Raw genomic sequence first — 22,426 nt, 5'->3', positions numbered from 1 at the left:
TAGTAGCTGAGTTAACATCTATATCAGTACAGTACGGTACAACTTCCACAGATTGACGAAGAGTTTGGTTGCTTATCGCATTCCGAACATGTTCAAGGAGGCAATGAAGTTGTTGGGGACGATTTATCTCCCTGTAACGTCGTAAACAATCCCCAGCCACAGAAAAGTATTAAATCGGTGCAATGAACTTCAGCCAGGTGTTCGAAGGATGAGTTTAAAAAAATCACCTACACGCCTTAAGGCCGTATCACTGATAGATTTTAATTTCGAATTTAAGTTCGGGGATCGGTACGTCGTTGCTTTGATAATAGAGCCACTAAAGCTTGTCGAATGATAACGAAACCTTTGAGTGTTCTAAAAATCGATACTTTAAATCCTGTTAGGCATTTTCGTTGTATCATGATTACTCGATCTAGAAATTTACGCAGAGGAGTAAAATTGGCCTCCTCGGACAACTTCCTGGAGGGGCATTTAAATCACAGATAACAGAATCCTGGGGAGGACAAAACGAGTTCTGGGACCGGGTTACCCACATTGGATTCGTCCTCCGGGTGGCTGGATATTCCGACTGCATACTGTCAGATATATACAGTACATATGTACAACCGCAGAAGAGAGTCCACTGCACGTTGGGGCATTTGCTGCACCATCGGTCCGCTCGCATGGAGCCTACAAACGTAAATGAAATTCCCCTGTTTACCCGTGAACGGCATCCTCAATGCACTCTGGGTGTCAAAGAAGCACCCTGGAAACATGAATTTCGTTCCTAACCTCGCATTCTGTTACCCGAGAACAACCAGAAGCTAGGAGGCACTTTTATAGTAGGATATTTAATAGTTAAGTTTCTGTAACTTTCGATCGCTTTTGCAACAGTCGTAGTCTTCCGTTTAGTCAGCCTCTCTAGAAGTGCATGGTCGTCTTCTATTGGTTTCTGTATTTTTCTTGCCGCTTTGACCGACGCGGCTCAACCTTATCAGGAGTTCCTCTCCGAGTTCGATTCTTACACTTCGAGTTTCGCGGCGCTCGTACCTTTGCGACCGCCAAGGGAATAAATTATTCCTCTTTTGGAGATTGGAGAGCTTAGCCAGTAGAGTCTTTTATTTCCACCCTGATCCTATCCCAGCTCTAACTCATGGCTCCCTTCTCGTCGCCGTCAGGGTCACCCTAGGTGGACGCGCGGACCCTTTAGCTCGATCCGGGTTGGACATTTTTTCGCTAGATATTCCTGATCCTCTGCGACCTGAACAGTCTTCGCGAACTAAACCGCCTTCGCCTTCTAAATTGCATTCGTGGATCCCTTTCAATTTTTACGGCGCAGGTCCTGAAACTCTTCATTTTCGATTCTGAGCCTCCAAGAAGCGTAAAACAACGAAAACGTGCCCTGACCACGCAACGTTGGTTCTAGTCCACAATAAATATATAAATGTTTCATGAAAAATGAAATTTCATGAGTGTCAAGGTCTATTTTAGGGTCTCCGTATTCCCGTGGTAAAATCTGAAACGAATCGGTACACCCAATTAGGGGAATACTTTCCCCAACGATTTGACAACTCGGATGGTATAGGCTGACTCTTTCATATCACCTTAATGCACCTTTGTCAGACACAAAAACTTATCAAAAGGGTTCCAGAACCTGGCAAAGTTCCTACAACGTGCCCCTTGGCGTCGTCTTGCGTCCTTCGGCATCGGTAATAGGAACGACGACGCAAGGCGTCCTGGAACGAAACGAAACACTTCCTGGAAGACGGTCAACGAGAGGCAGTAAAATTCATCGTGCATCCCGCAGTTTTTTCTGCGAGCTGGAGGCGGTAGAAAGGTCTCTAAACAATAGTTTCGTTCACAAATCAAGGAAGGTCCGTGCGTCGGAAGCCATCATGGATGTGCACGATTGCGCCCTGCACCTGTGCAGTCGTCCTCCTTCGGTCATCTGCATATCCCCCGGGATACGTAGCCACATATGTGTCTATATACACATTTCTATATGCCCTTGCAGGTTGGCCAGCCGCATCCATACCTGCACGTCATCTTCGCGTACACATTTCACACACGAAAGTGTGCGAAACACCTGCACACATTTTCGTGTGTGTACGTACAGTTTCCTTCGCGTTTGCGTCCATGCGGTAACCCTCGGCGAGATCTCTCTCTCCCCATCCTGCGAAGGACAACCTCTGGACGTTTTATCTCCCCTAGACGATTTATGCGCCGTACTTCCCCCTAGCTGTATTCCTAGGTATCCGGAGATAGGCTTGGATACCGCCTCCTCTATGGCGGCTCTTCAAAGACCACCGAATTCTTGTAGGCTTTATCTTGGCCGAGCTGCGTCAAGGTACTTTCCACCCCGAGCTGGTCGATCCCTTTCGACTCGTTACTCGATCCCTGGGGATTTATGTACTCCCAGAGCACTGCATGGATCGCAAACGGGTCATTAATATTTTTATAACGGTTTTATTAATATTTAACAGACATGAAATCGAAACTACTGTCCATGATACTTTGGCATGGACTAGTATCCTCCGCGTCATAGATGTCGATTTATGGATCTCGGAAATAATGCGGCCACGTGGGCGGCGCACTCTTTTTCGGTACTTGCGGCCAAGATAACATTCCGTGCGGCTAAGCTCAAGATTTAGCGAATATCGTACATTTTATTAATATTTAGCAGACATGAAATCGAAATATGAAATCGAAACTGTCCGTGATACTTTCGTATGGACTAGTATCCTCCGCGGCATAGACGTCGATTTATGGATCTCGGAAATAATGCGGCCACGTGGGCAGCGTACTCTTTTTCGGTACTTGCGGCCAAGATAACATTCCGCGCGGCCAAGCTCAAGATTTAACGAATATCGTACATTTTATTAATATTTACCAGACATGAAATCGAAATATGAAATCGAAACTGTCCGTGATACTTTCGTATGGACTAGTATCCTCCGCGTCATAGACGTCGATTTATGGATCTCGGAAATAATGCGGCCACGTGGGCGGCGCACTCTTTTTCGGTACTTGCGGCCAAGATAACATTCCGTGCGGCCAAGCTCGAGCACGTGTCTTCGATTCCCAATGAATAGTACGGACTGCCATAAATCACGGCGGCGCCCACGTGAGCTTACTCGCGTGCTTGCGACAATCGATATCTCGACAGCTCGCGCCCACCTGTTCCGTAATTATGGCCGCGTTAGGTGTGACACGGTTAGCGCTGCCGGGAGCTGTTGCGGTTTCTCTCGTAACGCTCTGTGACTATCCGCTCGGACGTGCCGAGACTCCTCGACGAGCTGCATTTTTCTCACATATTCCACGATCTTTTTTACTTTTTTTTCTTCTTTTTACGACGCCTTAAACATTCTTCTACCACTTTCGGAATTTCCTTAGGTCTCCTGGAATGATGAAGTACATCATTCTGCTCCCGCGAGTCGAAGCAACCCTTTTCGCGATTTTCTCGTGTACCGAGTCGTACTTTTAACGTGATATGAAAGGGTTATTCCATTGGGTTGGTGCATAAGTTCGTGGGTTTTTTTGTAACTAATTTTGATAAAACTTTACTCCAAACTAGGTGCGCCGAAGCATCTCAAACTTTAACACGTGTATGAGGCCCTAAGGAGAAACGCGATGGACCCTCGTGAAATTTCATTTTTCTAAAAAGAATTACTTCCTCGTTTCCTGTCGTTTTGTAATAGGATTTCCTTTCCCAGGAGTTAGGCTCGTATGCATGAAATAAGTGCTGGTTCATTTACACGTGCGCTAAACACGGCTGAAATAGTCGAAGGTACCTTGACACGAATTCAAGTGCCACGTTGTATTCGACAAGTGCGTGTTTCACCATACCGAGTACAACGCGGTGCGTTGTACCCGACAGTTTATCGGTCGTAGAAATTCTTCCCCTTTTCAGTTTCTTTCTCTTTTCATGACACGATTTCGTTTCCTAATCGGGAGCCTCGACAAGTGACCAAGAAACGTTCGTTCACACGCGTGTACTCACTCGGCGTGTTATGAGCATAAATGGTCAGAGGTGCCTTGGCACAAATACATGTGTCATGTCGTTTTCAACAGGTGCGTTGCAAATATAGCACCGTAGATCCCTACGTGGAAGATCTACAAGAGAATCGCATCATCCGTAAAGTGCCACGTCGAGATGGAATGTCGCAGTGTCTTGCGATGTACCTTCTTTTAAGGCAGTTTACCTTCAAAAAGAAGTTAAACGTTCTGCTGGATCGTTCCAACACAATGAAGTTTCCCGTACACGCTTATTGCGGGCTGATTTCGTCACCAGACAAATTAGATACATTTTGTGCGGGAGTTTTCATCCCTGAATGTTTTGCAATTGCAAACGGTAAGGATTTTATTTCATCGACGTCGATGAAATTTCTCAGTGTACCAAATCATTTGAAACTTCACAACGTTAATATAGAGTCCATAAGGAAGGCCCTGACACACATGAAATTTAATTTTCTATAAGAAATTTGAAAAATATCTTATATGAGAGCCCGACGCCATTTTGATTTTGATCAGGGCTAAGTTAAAAAATGTTTATTAAAAAATCCAAGCTTTGAAAGTGTCAGGATAATTCCTAGGTGCTCTCACGAGTTATGTGTCAAAGTTTCCGACAGTTCTATCCAATACCCTTAAAAAAAGAAAGCGCCTTATTCGAGTCGACCTATTTGAGGAGGGTTTCACTCCACCTTAAGTAAACCTCCAATCTCGTTCCAGTGCTCGTAACTACAAAGTCACACGTTGGGATTGCATCGACATCAGAGGTACGTGGGGTCAAAGCAGAATTTTGCTTTGACCCCACGTCAAAGCGGGGAATTAAGGGTGTCCGACATCGGGTCGTGGCTTCGGACAGCTCGCGTGGACATGACTTCTGGTGTCGCAATTGCGCATGACCTTCCGGCCTCCGTGCAAATCGCGACAAGGAGTAATCTCGTCGGACGACCCTGTATTTCTGTATCGTCGTTCCTTAACGATCCACCTACACGGCAATGCATGTACCGTGGCATTACGTAAGGATCGTCGTACTCATGACCTCGTAATCGTCGCCCTGTCTGGAGTTCGAGTCGCATTCAACCTATTCTCTTAGGTTGTCTCGTTAAAAAGGCTATTTGTAATGGTCTTGCGACGTTAACGTCTTTGCGCAAGAAGGGTGCACGGATTCCTCGCGAGGATCACCCGATCTTCTCATTATTTTAGGAAAAATTTAATTTTTTTCTTCTTCTCCCGATGTCGAGTTTCGCAAAGACACGGTTCCTTGACATAACTTCTGAAGATCCTCCAGATCGTCATGGTATGCCGATGAAAAATGTAATGGCCAATCAGGACTTAATTACTAGTTGCTTAAACTCGGCTTAAAATTTGGTAAGGGGGGAAAATGAAATTACAGCTTGGCGACGTGGTTATGGACTGATAAGGTTGCGCGTAAGGGTCTCGAGATTGTTTTAATACTGATTAATGTGCTGTCGGTTTGGAATATTGTTTCGCAAACGATGTGCACGGAGTGGATAAAGTCTTGGGTTTATTGGGTGTTTCTTAACGGCTACTTTTTGCAACGGGGTATATTTTTTTTTATTTTTTTAACAGTGTATATTTTTACTACACCTCCACGCTGTTATCGTTTCACCGGACGGGACGTAAGAAGGTGTACAGGTTACACTATTCCTACGCAACAAATCAGTTTCCGTAAACAGTGATTAGGTAAAAAGTATATTTTATGAAAGTTTCTTACGTTAAAGATTTTATCACTGTGATAACACTTTCGCAATGATCCAGGTCGCTTTGCATATAACCACTCGCGCATGCGTATGCTCTGAAGTTCGCGTTTACGGATCGTTCGCAACTTTGCGGCGCCGTAAATCTCGAGAACGCACGTTTAAGCGACAGTTAAGCAACGTTAACCGACTGTTATGAATGGCAATTAAGATTTTTCTTTACACCGAAGAAATTATTCTCCCAGGATTTCATATATTTTGTGTAATTTGTAATTTCAGAAAGAAAAATGCATTAATAACGTCACGATAACGCCCTTTTCAACGTTATTATAATTACCACGTCATAATCGCATTTATCATCTCTGGTATCGGCATGAATATCGAAAATCGAACTATAGCTTTCCCTTCAAGGTCCACCTTTAAAAAGAACGAATGGAGGATGTTTTAGAGGTATTTCGGAAGCCGATGGATACGAAACCGGCCCTTTTCAAGGGGACAGTGAAATTCTGTTATATTTTTACACGAAGAGGGAACATGGCCTCGAAGAGGAAAGGGCAATATTAATGGACATTCGACCGGCAAAGCCAGCCAGCCGAAAACGAGAATAAATCGAGAAGACCGTGAACTTGAACTGGACCCGGCCACCTTGGCGTGAAAGTTACACGATACGTCGACGATGGTCATGCCTATTTTTCTTTTTTCTTTTTTTCCTTTCCTTTTGCCCACGTGGAAGTATGGCGAGTTTAATGCTGACTGTAAGAAGAGACGTTGCCATAAAGACCCCGCGATAAACGCGAGCGACATTCTTCCACGAGGAATGGGAATACCCACCCCTTAGAAGTACAGTCATTAAATCTGGAATTGTGCGCTGTAACCGGGTTAACCTTAATTCCCTTTTTTCTTTTACTTCCTAATTTGCAAAACGTTTTAAGGGCCCTATAATTTTCTATTTCCGTTTTCGATGAAAATGACTATTCTGTACAGTCCTGTCTTTGCAGAGTCGTAATTTTTAACTAAAACTGAAATCGATAATTCTCAAAAAAATTAGGTCCTAGATAATGTTTAAATGAACTGTCAAAAAGGTAAATTGGTGAAAAATTACCGAGGTGAGAGTTTATTTTGCGAAGGAGGAAATTTCACTTTAACAATATGAGGACTCGACGACATAGACCAGGACGAGTAACAATTTAATTTTCGTATCAACAATGCAATTATTTAAAATCTGAAGTTTTTCATGTTATGGCAGTTCCTTCGCATGAACTGCTTAGCATATTATAGCCGATATCAAAATGCGATAAACAATGCGAAGCAACATCCGTCGAGGTATTTTATTGCACAGAATTATAGGAAAAGGTGATTCGCGAAAAGAATGCTTTTATCGTTTCCTTATCGTCGCCGCCGAGCAATTGGCATTCAACTTGCGGCAATGTGCAATCCCGAATGCGTGACTAACCGTAGGAATGTAGTTGTAGTTATTTCGGTATTACCGGGATATGTATGTACTGCTAATGGGGAAATGTAAATAAGCAACGGTTAGTTACAACTACGAATACAGTATTGCTTCACGTAGTGTTTAGGCTGCTTTATTTTATTGCTCACTAAAGTAACAAAATAATTGTTACCGTACATATGAAGACCTCTTCTGTACCATGCAACATTGGATAAACAAATTTTTTCTAACAACCGTAGTTTCGAAGATATTGAAGGTGCTAACAATGTCATTTTCTTGATATAAAGTCGTTTACCCGAGCATGAAAATGCATCGTTTCTGTCACGGAGGTAATTTTCATTTCTCTCGCGTAATCGATCAAACGTGAGATTTATTCGTTTCCTTTTTTTTAATCATTATCACCCAACGTCCATCTAATCTCTTTCGACAATGCTTACGAATCACAATACCGACTCGCTGACCTCCGTTCTTATCAAACTTAATCAGTCTCCTTTTTCATAGCAAAGATGAAGTACCTGTCAGGGTGAAATGATTTAAATGAACAATGTTAGGAAGGATCGATCGTCCTCAGGGACATCTTTGTAAAGTAGTAAACTTGACAAATTGTTACATGACAATACAGGTAAAATAGATTTACGGCTAATGCAGCGAACTTCACATACAGAAAAAATTATTCACTCGGGTTGCACACACCTGCTTTACCATTCGTAATGTTACAACTCGTTTCAAGGTTACCCGGAACTGCTTTAACGTTTTTCCTTCGTTATGTAATCATTACCACACGAAGAGAAATTTCAACACGGTAAACGAGGCGTTGAACCAAGGCTGAACCAAAAACTTCATTATTCCAGTGAGTTTAGGTTAACCAGGTGCTTATCATTTCACATTTTAGGGTCGAAAGTTCACTATGTGAATTTACCAAAGTTGCTTATATACTATATTTAACCTGAATATAAGGGATGGTATGTAAGAAAAGGCTGAACCAAAAACTTCATTATTTCAGTCAAGTTAAATTAACCAGGTGCTTATCATTTCACATTTTAGGGTCGAAGGTAGTTCATTATGTGAATTCACCAAAGTTGATATTATTGCAGCATTGTAGGCGAGAGATGAAAATTATTGCTCAGAATTTCATTTTGGTTTTTATATTGACATTTATATCGATTCGGATTACCACCGCGATTTTGTAACATCAAAAGTAAAGGTTCTTACGGATTGCGGTTGCGGTTACGATTCAGATTTAGATTCAGATTTAGATTTAGGTTCAAGCACCGGTTGGTCGCCTCGCAAGTAAGAAATCGGTTCGGATTACTATTTTACCAGCATAACAGACCCGATAACAAATTATGTACATAAAGTAAGCGCCAAATTATCCCGCAAAATCCGAAAAAAAAATGTACTTCTCTCGGACAGGAACCAAAGAAAGATATTTCTTATTTCTCAAAAAAATGAAATTTCACGGGCAGCGCGTTCTTCCTTAGAGCCTCCATAATCACGTGTTAATGTTTTGGATAATTCGATGTACCCACTTTGTATAAAAGTTTTATTAATATTTTGACTTTTTGGCATGTACGTATATCCCACTTTCATATCACCTTAAGGCTCCAAGATTAACCGATACTAACCGGCCATCAAAGCGTCTGAAATTGTGTAAACTTTCCCCCAGAAAATTCATTCAGGGTGTTTTTCGTCCAGGCACGTATGAACACCTTACGGACACGGTATCGATACGGGACGAACGTGTGTAAATCGAGCTTAATTGCGAGCACGCGTGTAATTAAAGGCCTTGGGTCTGGAGATGCGTGATGTCGGTGCCGCGCCATCCTTAAGGGGCGGAAAAAGCATAATTATCCTCGGTGTGGAATATACGGCCAAACGCTAGCTGCGTCATTCCACCGGATCGTAATTAACGTGACAGAGGCCTTACGAGAGACTTAATGCACTAATGTTGAGAATCGTTACGGGGCCTTTCTTTCCCCAGAGGATGACTGCCTCTTTGAAGCTTCGAGTAGAGTTGAACAAACCCCGACTCAACTGTTAGACGGGGCCAAACCTATGGAAGAGTGTAACGGATCGGGGGCTTTACATCGATTCGTGTTTACACAGATCGGACGAGCGTGAAGGCTTCTACTCAATTTTTCTAGCCGTCATTGCGTGAGAGAAAATACGCCACGGGTTATCCGAGTGTGCACAGGTGGTAGTTGAAAAAGATTAGTTACGTAGTGTGGAAATTGTTGGGCAGGAGAGGATGTTTCGTAACGGGGTGTGGCTTGATATCCCTCCTCGAATTAACGTTTTATTTCTTTATTTTTTTTTTCCCCCCAAGAATGTGTAATTACGACTCTGCAGTTCTGAAAACTGCTCTAGAAAAGGTGGAGGGAGATATTTCGAGGGAATTAGGGAAATATTGGGCGGAGCGGAATGAGTTGAAGATTAGTTGTTCTATAATCTTGGTCCTTGGGAAGAAGTTCAGTGATAATATTAAGAAAAATATGTAATGGTGGGTGTGATTTGTTGGTAGATCTTGCCCTAGATGAAAATTGCGTGGACTATCTTGCAAGGAGCGACGCCACGTTTACCTGTTCGTTCACTTTTCGTTCATCCTTCGGCAAATATGTAGAATGGTACTTTCTTATTCCTGATAGTGAAAGGATGATCCTTTCGAATGTATATTCGATTCCTAAGCAAGAGATACCTTTCATCGCGCCAGCTTATCATTCCATCATCGGCCCATTATCGGCTGGTCATCCAGGCCTTTTACTTCCATTTATCCCAGAATCATCCTAATCCATTTCAGACTTTCACGGCAGCCGTGACATTTGCAAGCGATTTCTAGCAATTGCTGGCATTTCCTTGCAGATCGGTCGGAGGATTCCTCTGCTCCATTTCGATTATCCATACAATCCCTGGAAACGTCCGATTCCTGGGAAAGGATGTTGCCAGAGATGGGGCTCATATTCGCCCACACGGAAGGTTTTCGCCGAAGTCTCCTGGCTTTCTCGTATATCTTGCTTCTCTTGTTGGAACGAACTCTCCAGTCTCTGATTACTCGTTAAGGAGACGTGAAAGTGGCATCCGAAGAGTCAATCGTTCGTGAAACTCCTCTCCGACCTGGGTGTACCGACTTCTCTGAAATTCTACAACGCGAACATGGAGGCTACAAGTAAGGTCCCTCATGAAATTTCATTTTCTTTGTAACCAATTTGAGAAATATCTATGAACAAATTTTGAAGGAAATTTCATGAGGGTCAGGACGTTCTTTATACCCTTCATATTTATACTGTAAAGTTTGTATCGAGTAAGAACTCCCAGTCTGGAGAGGTTTCATGAAGACCTCTTTGACGCCACTTTCACATCACTTTAAGTCTTCAGGAAAAGTGATCGGTGTCCCAGCGACCCCGGCTTCCGATCTTCGCAATTACGTCCTCCGCTTTCTCGGAGGATGATTTTTCCGCGATCTTCGCGGCTTTCGAGGACCCCGATATCTCCTTTTCCTGGGGCCAGGAGAGCGCGATTCGCCAACCAACATCCAGTCGATGGTTTGTTCCCGTTGGTGATAAATGGCGTGCTTAACCATAATTCCAGAACATCTTGTTAGCCATGGCCGCGGCTCACCTGATGCGAGATGTGCATTAGAAATTTGTATGTTCATGCGAGTCCTCAACCGATCTCACGGCGACATTAACTATATAAACTATGTATATAAATTAATACATCATTGACGCATCTTTGTCGCCCTCGCGATCTTGTTGCGATGAAAAATCTCCACGTACTTTATTTTCAAATGTAGGATTGGAACAGTTTAATGAAACGATCCTAGGGTGCAGTTATTAATTTCTCGGGAATTTCTAATTTTACATTTGATCTCAACTTTTCATTAAAACGAGTGACGGAGGAATTCATGTTTTGTAATGACACCGAAATGCTGCTAAGTACTTGTTATAAATGTGTAATCCGAAGGGAACCTTATACTTTCAAGTACTGTTAGAGAAAAAAATGTCGTTTATGAAAAAGTCAATCTGTACTGTTTAATCATATGAGAGGAGACGTCGTAAAATGTATGTAGGGTAATTATAGGTCTTTCTAAGCGGTACTAGGTAACTGAGCTAGTACTTAAGATCCAACATCTACGTCCAAATTAAGGTCACATATTCAGGAGGATGTTCCTAATGCTGAAGCTTTCCAAATGAAATGATATCAAGTTGATACCAAGACAAGAATTACGACCGGTTAACCTTAATTAATCTTCCATCCTAAGTCATTTACGACAGTGTAACTGCAATTTGTGTCTAAACCAATTTTTGGAAACACCGTACCTATTTAAGATTTAATTGAAATTTATGCGAGGTTTCAATTTGATCGATGCACAGTGGGGCCAAATCCCAAAAAGCTAGCCAAGAGTAGAAAACGTGTTCCAATTAAATTGAAACTCGCTACTCGGGCGATTTAAGCGTTTTTTATTACGAATGAGTATTCGCAACGACCATGTACTTGGCGAGGTTTTTTTACGCGGTACGTTTATCAACAATAAATAGTACGTTTAAGCCCTTTGATGGGATGTGGAAAAGTCCCCTCGCCATGGATCGTGGCGACCTTTATCTCGGACTTTATCACTTGGAATTAAGCTTGGGACATCGTTTACGCTATTGTGTCACGGTGCTATTATTACGCTATGGGTGTACCGAGTTTGTGCGACCTCACCGCGTAATGTTGCATGATGCGGTTGCAAGGCTGTGTACGTCTTTACGGCGCTGCTTATCCTGGACGTGGCGAGTCGATCGATTATCCCGTTCCTAAGTAATATCGGATTTATTTTCCGGCTGATTCACGTTCTCATTAGCGCGACGCGGCGGTGCACGCAATTCCAGCAAATGCTCGTCAACGATGTCCCGTCGATCGGATCGTCGCGGGGATCTCAGGGTCGCACCTTCGAGATCGGGCCATGATTTTCTCACGATCCTGAGTCGTGTAACGGGTACCGGATCGAAGATAAAACGGTAACGCATTCGTAACTCGCCGTCCCTGGGAAATAATCCAGTTTTCCTTGCTGGAAATGCCCACCCATCGCGCTGGACTGCTTTTTTCGCCTTTCCCGATGTCACTGAATTAGAGTGACTGCTTACTTCAATTCACGCTGCCTTTCCTTGATTGATAGGAATAACGAAGTCATTTAAATGGTCTTCTGGCTTCTGACCGGAATCAATGTTGGTTTATCAGCAGGAAATTGCGTTGGGATGAATTGTCGGGATGTGGGTGGTGAAAAGGTTGAGCTGGGGTAGGTACCCATCTGCGAAATCTGTACAGGATAGCCGAAACGGTCTGTTACTTTTTTTTATTAATGTATCAAGTTGAATCATTCATCATGATTTAGTGCATCATATGAATCAATGTTGGTTTATCAGCAGGAAATTGCGTTGGGATGAATTGTCGGGATGTGGGTGGTGAAAAGATTGAGCTGGGGTAGGTACCCATCTGCGAAATCTGTACAGGATAGCCGAAACGGTCTGTTACTTTTTTTTATTAATGTATCAAATTGAATCATTCATCATGATTTAGTGCATCATATGAATCAATGTTGGTTTATGAGCAAGAAATTGCGTTGGGATGAATTGTCGAGATGTAGAAGCTGTTTCGGTTGATGCCTCAACCGAATTTTGGGTGGATAGAATGATGTTCTTTATTCCCGAGACTGATGTTTAGAACCATCTTACATTGTATAAATGAATTATATTTAATCGACGTCGATTAAATTTCTCGGCGTCCTTCGTACTACTTTAAGCTTTGACTGATTGCAAGTCGTTTCTCTTCTTCCTACATACACGGCTCATGTACCGAGCCTCTCTCTCTCTCTTTTTTATTTTTTTCCACCGCAATTTCTCGAAGGAAGCTACTTGCTACTCTTCGGTCGACTGGACCACTTCACCAGCAATCTAGGATGCGTTCGGCATCCGCTCTGGCTGTTCATCAGCGATGGCGATCAGGATTCTCGAGGGTCGCAGGAACGAGTGCAGCAATGCTTACTGATAAATTACACGGCGGTTCGCGTCCATCGTTTTCGCAGAAGCGCATTTAAGTGCGTGCTCGATGCACCTTCATCGGCATCGGAGAGTTAAGAGTGAGCATAAGTGCTGCCCGTCAAGGTACCGGACACTGTTCTTATCATGGGGTTTTCGAGAAGCGTTTAATTGGATCGGGCCGCGATCCCATGTACTCGAATTAAATGTCATTCGCCCACCGATGTAAATATGTAGCCGAGGGTTTTCGAGCGGGTACGCAGTGCTCGTTAGAGGTTAACGTATGTACCATAAACTCGATTCGCTTCGTCTCGAGCTAATGCGACTTGGCGATCCTGCCGCGAGAATAATTTCCACTCCGCGCACTCGTCCGTTGCGATTAACTTCTTTTCGAACATCTCTTCGAGCGGTGAAATGGCGATTGCGAAATGCTTAGGGTTATTACGACGATTATTTACATGTCAAGGGGGTTTTACGGTTTATTAACTGGCCAAGTGCCGTCCGGCCCATCAGCGATGCGTAAAAGTTCACCAGGGAGCACGAGGTCCGCAAGTAATCGCGTAATAACTAATCCCGATGTGAATGTACTAAATGATACTTCTGTAAGTTCCTAAAGGTAGCGGATGTTGTTATTAGGTTAAGTTTACCAGGTGAGCTTCCTGGCATTCTCACTCTTAGCTTTGAAGACATCGCTTTGAAGAGGTTGACTTTCGTTTCTGCCCGGTAGCGTGAAATCGTATAATTCGTTATATTTCGTCGTAAACAACGAAAAATGATTGGACCGAGTAACGGAAGGACGACAGTGGAGATTTCCACTAAGAATGGAAGAAACTAGGTTTAGTGGCAAACCGAGGTCCTATTGTTGCTCGTCTTCAAGCTGCTCCTAGACAGAAATAGCACAGCTTCGTAAATCTTGGTCTCTTCCAGTGATCCTCTCGACAGTGATGGCTACTCGGGTAAAAGTGGAGCACACTAATGTTTCCCGAATAAGAGTTTCGAAAGCTTTTCCCTAAAAGGTGCGTTTTCCTACTTTTAACCTCGGAGGATTGAATACAGGAAAACAAATGTCGGTGTCCCCCAGAATCCTTATCTCAATGTATATATTCTAAATACCGAAATTTCGTTAAATAGATGTAAAGAAACCGAAAGAGCAGAATTAAATAAGGAACGCTTTGAAAATCCCGGGAAAACTTGAGTGATAATATTTTTCATGGTTCCCGAAATTGTTCAATTAGTTAGAGATTGATTTTAGCCGATTTCGTGATGTTTGTAAATAGATGTATGTAATAATGCCAACGAGCTCGTTAGATTTATTTTTAGATTGTGTTCTGATAAGATTAGAATTAAATGCTCCGGTTAATTGAGCGATTTTCGTTCATTTAGAGAGCGGTTTGATTGCGAACTTTATCGGCAAAGTATTATCCTGATGGCCGATCGTTAAATGCCGGAACCTCGAGAAATGATGGTGCCCATTTGTAAGATGGCCGAGTCTTTTACGCCGTTTAAGTTTCTTTATAAGGAAAACGCGGAACAGAGTTTGTTCGGAATTCCGCTGCATGAGTACGACGGCTGGTAACGATTAAGATCGCGCACATAACTTTATGAAACCGTTTTCAATCCCAAATTAAGGACAGTCGTCCGTAACTATTTGCCGCGTAACATTTCCGGCATTTAGTTTCTCACTTATTCCTAATTTAGGGAATGAAACTATGGATACATCTGTATGACAAATAATTTTCGATCGGGTCGGAAGGATATTCTCTAAGTATCGATGAGACAATTGCGCTGAATTAACCGCTGTTTAATATAAATTCTTCTTACTTACTCCCTGTAAAGTGTTAACATGCTTTTTCGAGATAACAAGGCGCTGTTACAAGCTGTCACCTAATACCCATTTGGACTGTCCTAAAACACAAAAAACTTTTGACAAATGATATTCCAGGTTGAGATGCTCCTCGATATTTAAAAGCTGTCTCACGTTAATTAAAATTAATAACGATAGTCTATGGTGCACGTAAATCTTCGCGATGACATTCGGGATATTCACAATTTTATTATGTAAATGATTTTGTTACAAGTTCCATTGATTCCGTACTAATTGCGCCCTCGACAGACCCACGTGCTCCAACGTGGCACGTGGTATCCATACATGGCTACCAAACAAGATTCTTGTGTCGCGTGCGACTATGAAATTATTTGTGTGCCTATTTAAATGAAGTGAATTTTTGCCCCTTTAATTATTCCAATTATTTAGCTGGAAATGCTGTTAATTTCGAGTTAAGTGCATACACGGTAGACCTGCCAACTCCTACACGGCACGTGCTATCCATACATGGCCGTGCAACACCAGACGAGATTCTTGCATCGCGTGCAACAAGGGAAACACGCGAGTGAACCCGGTCACTTTCTTTGCACGAAAAGCAACTGCAATGGAAGTTAGTTTACACGGATTTTGTTTATCTAATCCCGAGTAGATTCAATATTCATTAGAAATGCGTAAGTGAGATAATTTATACTCATCGTTGATATATTCTAGACCTTATTTTTTTTAATAAACATGTAATATTGGAAACTTTGTAAAAATTTGTTGGAAACGTGCTTGGGTATTAATGATTTTGTTTTATGATTATATTCCGAAAAAAGCAGATCAAAGACTACGGCTAATTAAAAAAGATCAAGATATCATCGTTGGGAAGTAGGCTAATGAAGTGTCATGCTCCAAAGCTGGCCCATGTTTCCCATGTCTTGATTTTCGCACTGGCCGGTATACAATTAACTTATCTCTTGCAAAATCCAAGTAAAACGAAGCCTGGATATACAGATACCGCATTCATTGTATGTTCCTAACCACCGTGCCCAGTTTGATAAGAACATTTTAACAACGCCATTTTATACGTAACCACTTGCACAGGCGCACTGCTTCTGATTAATACGAACCTTTTCCACCTGATCTCTCTCCACATCCGTACTTACACAGGTACTTATTCACGATCGCTGAATGGAAAATGAATTGGAAATACATTATGGGGAATTGGACGATGCAGATTGGGAGAACGGTGAAAGGATCCACGTAAGAGGAAAGAGGAATACTTTACGGGGAATTTGAATAAACAGGAGCGGCAAGTAATAACGATGACTGCTTTTCCATTCAAGATTCGATTACGTGAGTTTGGTCTGTCGTACCTGGATTCTTGTTCCCTTCCTTCTCCGCATCGATATTCCCGATCCGCACGTCCATTCTCCCATAATGGCGCGGTACTGAAGTTTCAAATTGAAGTAAAAAATGCGCTCATTCAATGGTAATGGAATTGATAGGGTGAATTAAAAGGTGTGACGAGGAACAACCCGAGAGAACTTACTCCTTGTGACTTCTCCCTTGGTATAATCTAGAACGAATTTACAGAAGCTCGAATTGTACAAGCTATCTCATTTATGCTGTCCAAAGCGCATCACATTCTGCATGGGGTTTCGCAAAAGTTTCAATTAATGTGAAAGTTGCAATCATATAATGGTAATGGAACTTCGTGCGGCAAACGTCAGTCATTCGTCTTTCAGCACCCACGTCGCTGTTGCAATGGCGATGGTACACGTTGTGTCATCGTGACGTTTAAAATGGGTTTTAGGTGACGACTTAATTACCGGCGCGAGAGAAAAGGGATGGATAGAACTGATTACTATTTTATGGTCATCTCTTCCTACTTCTAACTTCCCACGCGGGTCATCGAAGAAGACGTTCCGAAGAGGCACTTTAGGAAATTACGACATAATAATTTTTTTTTTACCGAATTGACACGTGGGAAAGGTCTCATTTCCGTCACCAAAATTGCCTCGTGGAAGACATTTGTATGGCATGATCGTCCGCCGTTATTCGCACGCCATTTTGCACGTAATAATGTGCTGTAAAAATGTTGTGGCGATAAATGTGACCATTCAATAGTAGAGGAACGCGATGCAAGGAACGTCAGGTGATTTTTCTCTTGGCTGCACCCACTTGGTCGTTCATCATGAAAATTACGGTGCGCGTTATGTCACCGTAATGTTTAAGATGGGCTCTAAGGGAGGACTTAATTAACAGCGCGGGTGCAAAGGGATGGAAAGAGAAATTTATTTCTCCTTACGACTTCCCACGTGGTATTATCGTAGGAAAGCCGTTTCAAAGAGGCACTTTATTCGGACTGGCAAAATTACGACTTCCTCGGGACGTCTTCTTTCCGAAGTCAAAATTATGGCAGGTGTGTGACGTTGTAATTTGCAAGGTAGAATTATTACCCGCAGACGATGTTTGTGGACCGACGTTTCTTCATGACGTGATTTGTCGGAATAAAATAAATGCCTCCAGAGATAATAATTCACATTAAGCATTTATTTATTTGAATTTATGCATGGATTTGAGTCTTCACTTCTAATTTGTACGAAATTGACTTTATACAAATGATTGCAAAAATGGATATTAGTTATCAATAAATATTTGATCCCGTATTCTGGATTTCATTTATAACACATAATATACGGTTTTAAAAATTGAAATTAAACGAAACATATTATCTTTTATGCTTATTTATTCTTGCGATTTCGAGTTCGCACAATTCCTCATGGCAATAAAACTGCCTTCTTAGAATTCTCAATAATACATTTCCAGTCTTTACAATTATTACCAAGCGTAATTTCCCATATTCAAGTTCGACATCTCTCGACGATAAATCGGTGGCTATAAAACAAAACAGCATAAGTTACGCTTGTTGTTACGACTATTCCGAGGTAAAGGTACACGAGAATGTGATTTTCACCTCAAGAGAGTGACTTATGATACTTCTCCTTTCTGCCACATTTATCTCACTAAATCTTAGCCAGGGAAGGGCTGACAATATTTCCTGGAAAATGCGCTCATTACTGGCGCGTAAACTTTCTGAAACGTAGAAAATCCTTTTTAAGGGCAGAAAGGTATATATATACTTCCACATGGGTACTTCAGCATGTAGACAGAAAATTACACAATTGTATCAGTGATTACTTACCTCACTTAAATTTCTAACAACCCTATTTTTCAGATCACGTGAAGATGATCGCATGCAAACTTTCATTACCGGTCAAGATATCGATTTAAAGATGGACACGCAGATCGGTTATTAAAGAGTGAAACCATCTCGTGCAGTGTAGAGATTTTTTTAGACACGATATCATGCCAAAGGCGGTCTGTTGATGGAAAGAAAAAATTCCACATATGCCACAAGCAATCCCTAGCCGCATACATTAAGAACATGAATATCGTATGAACAATTCTTCAGTGATTTGGAAAGTAGATGTCCACTATTCGATGCCAGGCGTCCATGGTACGATTGTTTGCTCTCGATCCATTCGCAAAATCCGAGGAAAGTTAATGCCCGAAGATTAAATCCCATGAGTTGACATTAAATCCCAAAAAGATTGACGGAAATGGGGCATTTACTCCGAAGCAAGGAAAGTGAAAGGAGTCAGGGGGGAAGAGTTCAAACGTCGATTAAGTGTGATTATCTCATTTTGATCGATCTACTCTGAAAATGAGGAAAGTCAAGACGCGAAGAAAAGTGAGGTTGAGAGGAAAGTCAGATACGAGAAAAGTTAAGATAGGGAAAAAATTGGAGATGGAGACGTAATCAGCGCTTAACCGACCAACGAATTTGCAAGTAAACGCCGATCACGGGTATCGCGAAACCGATTAATAGGCTTCTGTTCGGTAAAGCGTTAAGATGGGATAAAAATCAACGTGGATTAAGAGTCAAGATGGGAGAAAAATGAAGACGCGAGGATTAAACGAGCTGACGTTAAATCCTAAGAGGGTGGATGGCTAGAAGTAACGGGGGCAGTCAACGAAGACGCAGGAGAAGATTTCGCCGTCGATCGAGCGTGAACGATCCTGTATATAGAATGCGTATAAAAGCAACAACGAGCATATAAGAGCAATAGGTGATTCGATAATTCATTCGAAGCGAACCCCTACCTGTATCGATAACTCTATCCGACGTGAACGCTACGCCCGCTCGGCGAGAGGATTAGCGAGTCGTTTCCTCTCCCTTCCTCGCGCGGATTTGCGGCTCCACGTTTCTCTCTCCCTCCGCTAGAAGAGATCGGTCGTCGGGCCAGTAATAATGGCATCGATAATAATTACAAGACGCAACGTTTAATTGTATCGGCTTAACCGAACCGCCTTTATCGGCACTGCTCTGGGGCTTGGCCTGCCGAGACGCTAATTAACCGGAGAAATTTCTGCTTTCCTCCTTACTCGTGCCTTAGAATTATCCTAACTCCGAATTATCCAATAAATCCACACAAAGAACTGATAACTCGAAATCAAAGCTAGAGCACCCGAGGGACCTTAGAATTATAAAAATAATCAATCACCGTGAAAATGGACTGCTGCAGTGTTTGATACAAGATACGTTATCGGGTCTGATTGACATGGACATTATTTTTCATTGACATTATTTTTCCGTTTGTTTATTATGATCGGAGTTGTACAATAAATCCACGTATCTAACTAATGATACGATAACTATGAAATCCTAGGAACTTGAAAGTATTAATCACCGTGGAAGTTGGGTGGTATATTTGATAAAAGGTGAATTATCATACCTGATCAAGACGTTTTAGTATTTTTATTATTTATTATCACGCATGGGAAGGAATCAAGAGAGCGTGGCAGCTGCACGATTCCATTTAAACTTTCATCATTAAAGTATTGATAAATTTAAAATTTCCCGCTTTCTAGGAGTAGCAACTTTTCCTTTCCCCCTTTTTTCATGTTTCCTCGTTCTTTACTAATTAACTTTTTTGGTCTTTCTAGGATAAATGTTTCCGTATACTGAAATAAGTTCATTTTTTATGCGCTTCCGTTAATATCCTGCGTTATCGGTTTAAACGTTATCATAGATAAACGGTAATTTACTATTGCTCGATTATGTAAAATTTAGCGTTAAAAAATGTTTTTTTTCTCAAAATGGTCAGTCGTTGACTGGTGGCTTAACTTCATGTAGAAAATAGTTGGTAAATGTCGTAATGGAGGGTCCTAAGTGCTTATCAGGTGAACATGGGTTATTTCTACGCGTGTGCGTGAAGTAACCGCAAGAGTACACGCTGATGCACGATTCAGCACTTGAGTACGCTACTTAGTGAATCTGTGACCACTACCTTTCACCTTATCGCAACTTTTCATCCATTTCCGGCTACCATTACATACGACAGATGCATCATTGCCGGAAACAAAGGTGAATGCTCTACTTAGTGCACGACCGTGTACCGTGACCAATCTTCATATTTGAGCGCATTTTTTTAAAACGTCCACAAAGTACTTCAGCTTAAGTGACGTGAAAGCATGGCTGCTTCTTAGCGAACAATGGAATAATTGCAAGATTATAAAAAATGGCTGAAGTTAATGAGAATGTACAAAAATGATATATTACGTTAATTTGGTTAATAATACTTTCTGTTTTCAAAGGCTGGATACGTCAAATTATCAAAATCATTTATACCAACAAATGAAATGGTGTATTTATTTTGCAGGTAATAGCAATTATTATAAAATTGTGGAAATATGTTTTATATTCTTCTTTCCCTGGTCTTCAATTTGTAGCTAATTGTCTATTATGTGTAATAGCATGTAATAATCTGGTAAATACTTGAATTAGGAATAATGATGTGTATTTATGAGTAATGGTGTGGGAGTTTAATTTATGTCGAGATCGAAAGGCGTTACGTACTCGAACAATGAATTGTTTTCAGGATGTTCAGTAATGATTATTCGGGCGAAGGAGGGTAAACAGAAATAAATGATAACGTAGTACATATAATAAATAACACGGTACGTTGCGGAGTTAAAATAGGTTGATCGAAATTTATGGTTATTCTTTTTATGTGTATCACGCCGTAATGATCAATTCGCCCTGAAAGTCGATTAGTCCCTATCGAACTGGGCGTTTCAATTCGCACGGAGTTAATTGATCGGTGTTCCGATAGCCGACACCGTATTGATAAATGTTCAAGTCACAGGCGTAAATTAAACTCTGGAGATATCTTCTATTTCCGTCGATTCACCCATTGTGTGGTAGGCGAGTATCGTAGGTCATAGGAGAGCACAATGATACATATTCAATTTAGGGAACGCGTATTCAATGCAGAACGAGCAGAGATACGAACAATTAACTGCCTTTAAGAAAATAAAAGATCAATTTGAGAGATTGTATTGAATTCAAGAATCTGCAACACTTTGTGGCCACGCGTCGAATGCAATAATGGCTTAAGGGGATGCGAAAGTGGCGTCGAAGAGGTTTTGTTTATGAAACCTTTTTTTCCGAACTGGGTATACCGAATCGTTTCAAACTTTACAATGTGAATACGAAGAGTGTAAGGAAGGTCTCCACACTCATGAGATTAAAATTTTTTAATATAGTATTGAATTCAAGAATTTGCAACAATTTGTGGCTACGCGTTGAATGCAATACTGGCTTAAGGGGATGCGAAAGTGGCGTCGAAGAGGTTTTGTTTATGAAACTTTTTTTTCCGTACTGGGTATACCGAATCGTTTCAAACTTTACAATGTGAATACGAAGAGTGTAGGGAAGGTCTCCACACTCATGGAATTTCAATTTTTTTAAAACTTGTTTATAGGTATTTTAACAATTTTCTGTAAGAAATGAAATTTCATGAGGGTTAGGATGTTTCTTATAGCCTCCATGAGCCCCATTGAGCTTTCGGATGCCACTTTCACATCGCCTTAATTGAATTCTGTAGGAAGTACTTATGCGCAAGGGGAGAAGAAAGTGATAAGGCGTTTGCAGAAACTGTGACCGTTTGAGTTCCCGTGCCCAGTTCCACGGCGGAATACCCCGTGCACTCGATGGTCACTAGTTTTCACCTTATCGTTACTTTTCATCCGTTTCCGGGAGATTTAATTGTTCCAGAAAGCATCTTCTCCGGAAGGAGAGAGTGCGCGAACTTGCAGAGCTTATGCCACTCCCAGGCGCACTTGCACACCGTTTCCGATGGACACAATCCAAATTTCAAAGTTGATAAAAATGTACAGAATGGGGTATATTTGGCGCAAAACTCTACCGAATTTCTTAACCCTTTCATTACGGCAGTCGACCACCACTGAACGCGACACCACACAGAAGGGTGCACATTGCGCGTCGGCAGTCTTCGGTGTTCGAACCACCTGAACAACGCCTTCTTGTATATACACTTTTCTAAGTGATTATTCCAATATGGGTCAATACAATCAACAGAAC

At 41.7% G+C, this 22,426-nt stretch overlaps 1 protein-coding gene across 2 annotated transcripts in view; it reads left to right on the top strand.

The window, feature by feature from the left end:
- LOC105703850 overlaps window positions 1-22,426 on the top strand; it is a 210,809-nt gene that overhangs the window by 52,525 nt on the left and 135,858 nt on the right. The window lies entirely within an intron of this gene.

The sequence above is a fragment of the Orussus abietinus genome, unplaced genomic scaffold (assembly GCF_000612105.2).
Source record: "Orussus abietinus isolate OABI.00-Male unplaced genomic scaffold, Oabi_2.0 scaffold32, whole genome shotgun sequence".
Lineage (NCBI taxonomy): Eukaryota > Metazoa > Arthropoda > Insecta > Hymenoptera > Orussidae > Orussus > Orussus abietinus.
The sequence above is the reverse complement of the archived record's forward strand: the minus strand, read 5'-3'. Positions and strand labels throughout refer to the sequence as shown.